We start from the raw sequence: 4,968 nt of genomic DNA, 5'->3' as shown, positions 1-4,968 counted from the left end.
TTGAACAATATGATGGGACTGTAACAAGGCTAAAATTTGCAGAAATTGTCAAATTGTTTCCAAAAGCGTTCAAAAAATCATGAAACCCAAAAGCGAGAAGATTTCTCATGGATGGGTACCCAAGGCAGAATTCAAAAGTAGCAATGCGTGCTATCGACAAATTAAGTGCATTTGTATTCAAAATTCCACCACGAAGCCCTGACCTTAATCCGATTGAAAACTTTTTCCATACGCTAACAGTGCGACTGAAGAACGACGCACTGCAAAAGAATATTACCAAAGAAACTTTCACAGAGCTATCATTGCGAGTAAAGATATTATTCTGAGCTTTAGTTCTGAGGAAATTGACAAAATCATTGACAGTATGGATAAAAGGATTACCGCAGTTCTTAAAGGAAAGGGTAAAAGAACCAAGTACTACTTTATTAAAAATCGTAAATGTCTGTATCATTATATTCTGGAAATTTTTTAGTGCAAAAATCCAGCAGTGCCGCTATATAATTGTAGTGATTTATCACTCACAAGATCAAATTATTTTAATCAATACAAACGTTGTAGAGTCACGTATTTGCCCCAAATTAGGCGGTTGTTCTATACCTTGTAACTAATATATATATATTATATATATCGTATGAGTAAATCCATCATATGTTACATCATGTTACACTACATGTTACACTTCAACTTGTATATTTTATTATATATCTTGACATGTTACACATGTTACACCTACTTTTTGAAATAATCAGTATATTCTTATTTAAAGTAGGTGTAACATGGTGTAACATGTCAAGATATATAGTAAAATATAATAGTTGAAGTGTAACATGTAGTGTAACATGTAGTGTAACATGATGTAACATGTAGTATAAATATTGCCCATTGCGCAAAGCATAAATGTTTATCGTTCATAAACTTTGGATTCTCTTTAGGCTTATTTTGCCATAGTAGTCTACGAATTTTAAATGTAAATAAACAACAAGTACTTAATAATTAATAATGTTCCGCATTGTTTAGCATATTTCTTCTATTAATACAAGTTGTGCAAAACACTTTGCACATGGGACAATATATTTCTGTTCGTTTTCCGGGATTTTGTGGGAAAAGGTGAATACTTTCCATCTTGACGCCATCATGTCATCTTCGGCTTGGTCGTGAGATGATACATTATGATACTTGATGATACTATTTGAGGTTGCAAATATTGGCGTATCTTCACTGATGCAAACGTCGGTGCTGAAGTGATTCTTAGGAGCTGGCAGGTTAACTCTATCTCCTTCCAATTGTAGCAGAAAACTCTTCCAATCGATGAACTCCTTGCTCCATCGGAAATCATTTAAAAAAATGATTTCTGCACGCTCGGCCCCAACCCATGCATATATATCCTCCGCTGGATTCAAAATTATTTCGAAAATTAACTCCAACGGTCTTAATAGAAACGTTTTTCCAGAGTTAGTCGCGGCCCAACTATCATCACATCCAGGTACTTCCCCCGTCCTAACAGCAATAGCTCTCTAACGGCAGCAGCAAACAATATAGGATGGATTTTGTTGTTCACAAGCACTTCTTCAGCGCACTCCAACCATTTTCCTTCGCAAGATGTTGAACATTCACTATCAGCAGCCTTGCGTATCAAATCTATTCGTAAGGCTTTTTTTCGTTGTAGGTTAGCAGATGCCGTCTTCATTTTCCATGTTTGCTCTATAAGCTCACGCAAGCCTTTTGAGTTGCGTGAAAGGACAAAATCTGCGAGATCTTTCTTCCCCTCTTCGCTTTGCACATTTGCAACAGCTCACAATTCAGTCTCAGATTTAATCTCATGTTCGAATTGAGCTCTGCCACTTCCAAACTTGAAAGTTTTTTCCTTCGCTTGGACGTAGTAGCAGCCTTTTTACCATCCACATTAGACGATTTTTTCTCACAACGCCTTTTTCGATATGTTTCTCGACAGCGCTTACCGCTTGACGACGTACCGATATGCAGTGTAGTAGCCATCGTGATCAGAGAAGTTAAGAGTTATACCGTGTTCTTTTTCAATAAATTTATTTGCTTGGAGCCATCTCTTCGTACCACTGAGTTTCAAGGCAACTAGGTAGTGATAACCGCCATCTTTATGCTTTTCCAGGCAAAATTCCCAAATTAGCGGGATAACTTTACTTCGTTTGGAAGTGAATGCAGCGCCCACAGCTTCGCCAAACGATTCTCTGGTTGGGAATTTCACCAAGTCTGCTTGACTGTATGTAACGAGATAACTTCTCGGTGGTTTAGACTTGCCAATTTCATCCATTGATTAGAAATATTAGAAATCAGCGTATAAATTTAATTGTCATATCGTCTAAACTCTTGATTAAACGCGCCGAAATTAATATTAACAGTAAACACCCCCCGAAAAATCCAGAACATCCCCCCCGTATAGGTAAATTTAACAACACGTAATATGCACTATATAAAACTAGTAATATAACATATATATAAAAATCAACGCAATTATGCAACTGCCTAATTGTCGCAATGTTAAGTTAGAGACAATCTTGGAAATAATACTTTGAGACTCTTAATTTCACTAAACTGATTTCACTAGACTGTTAATTTCACTAAAAATCTATTATAAAATGCTATAATCGTACATTTTCTATAAATTACTTACTGAATGACCCTCAATGCTCAATTCCCCCTTACCCCTGAACAATGTTGATTAAAATAAAGTAACTTCCTAACAAACAATGCATAAATAGCAACATTTTGAAGGGGGGGAAGGGGGAGAAATTGAAAAAGTCTACTAATTTTTTTCTAGGATTGTAGCTATGGCAACAATGATGATCACTATGATCATAATTAGCATAATTAGCATAATAATCATAACAAATGATAGTTGCTATCGCAACAATGATGGTCATCATGATGATAATGAAAAAATTAGCATGATAAATGGTGGTTGCCTTTGCAATCATGATCATTATTATGATCATCATGATCGTAATTAGCATAATATTAATGATAAATGATGGTTGCCATGGAAACCATGATGATCATTATAATGATCATGATTGAAATTAGAATAATATTCATAATAAAATATGGTAGCTATGCCAACAATGATGATCATTATGATGATCATGATCGAAATTACCAAAATAATCATAATAAATTATGGTATCTATGGCAACAATGATGACCATTATGATCATAATTAGCATAATTCGCATAATTATCATAATAAATTATGGTTGCCATTACAATCATGATCATTATTATGATCATAATGATCGTACTTTGGATAATAATAATAATAAATGATAGTTGCCATGGCAATCATGATGATCCTTATGATGATAATGATCAAAATTAGCATAATAATCATAATATAATGATGTTTATCATGGCAAATATGATGATCATTATGATCATAATTAGCATAATTAGCATAATAATCATAACAAATGATGGTTCCTATGGCAACAATGGTGAACATTATGATCATATTTAGCATAATTAGCATAATAATCATAAAAAGTGATGGTTACTATGGCAACAATGATGATCATTATGATGATAATGAGAAAATTAACATTATAAATGGTGGTTGCCTTGGCATTCATGATCATTATAATGATCATTATGTTCGTAATTAGCATCATAATCATAATAAATTATGTTAGTCATAGCAACCATGATGATTATTATGATTATAATTGAGCATAATTAGCATAACTATCACAATAAATGATGTTTGCTATGGTAACCGTCATGATGCTTAGAATGATCATGATCAATATTAGTATAATAATCATAATAAATCATGATTGCAATGGCAACTATGATGATCATTATGATCATAATTTGCATATTTGGCATAATAATAACAAAGATTTATGGTAGCTATTGCAACAATGATGATCATTATTATCATAATTTGCATAATTAGCATAATAATCATAATAAATGATGGTTGGAGAGGCAAATATGATGATCAGTATGATAATAATTAGCATAATGTTCATAATATATTATGTTAGCTATGGAAACAATGATGATCATTATGATCATAAATAGCATTATTAGCATAATAATCTTAATAAATCATGGTTGAAATTGCAACTATGATGATCATTATGATCATAATTAGCATAATTAACATAATATTCATTATAAATGATGGTTGCTATGGCAACAATGATGATCATTATGATGATAATGATCAAAATTAGCATAATAAATTATGATCCCATAACAATCATGATCATTATTTTGATCATCATGATCGCAATTAGAATAATAATAATAATAAATTATGGTTGCTATGGCAACTATGATGATCATTATGACGATAATGATCAAAATTAGCATAACAATAATAAAAAATGATGGTTTCAATGGCAACTATGATGATCATTTTGATCATAATATGCATAATTAGCATATTAATTAAAATAAATTATGGTTGCTATAGCAACTATGATGATCATTATAATCATAATTTAGCGTAATTAGCATAATATTCATAATAAATGATGGTTGCAATAGCAAGAATGATGATCATTATGATGATAATGATCAAAATTAGCATAATAAATTAGGGTTTCCATAACAATCCTGATCATTATTTTGATCATCATGATCGTAATTAGCATAATAATAATAATAAACGATAGTATCCATTGAAACCATGACGATGATTATGAAGATCATGATCAAAATTAGCGTAATAATCAAAATAAATTATGTTAGCTATGATATAATAATTAGCATAATTATCGCAATACACCATGCTATTGCAACCATGATGATCCTTATTATGATCATGGTCAAAATTAGCATAATAATCTTAATAACTGATGGTTGCAATGGCAACTATGATGATCATTATGATAATATTTAGCGTAATTAGCATAATAATTATAAAACGTTATTAATGCTGGGGCAACTATGATGATCATTATGATGAGAACTAGCATAATTAGCATTATA

The sequence above is a fragment of the Dendronephthya gigantea genome, unplaced genomic scaffold, assembly GCF_004324835.1.
Source record: "Dendronephthya gigantea isolate DGI-Jeju-01 unplaced genomic scaffold, DenGig_1.0 000272F, whole genome shotgun sequence".
Lineage (NCBI taxonomy): Eukaryota > Metazoa > Cnidaria > Anthozoa > Malacalcyonacea > Nephtheidae > Dendronephthya > Dendronephthya gigantea.
This window is presented reverse-complemented; position numbering follows the sequence as displayed.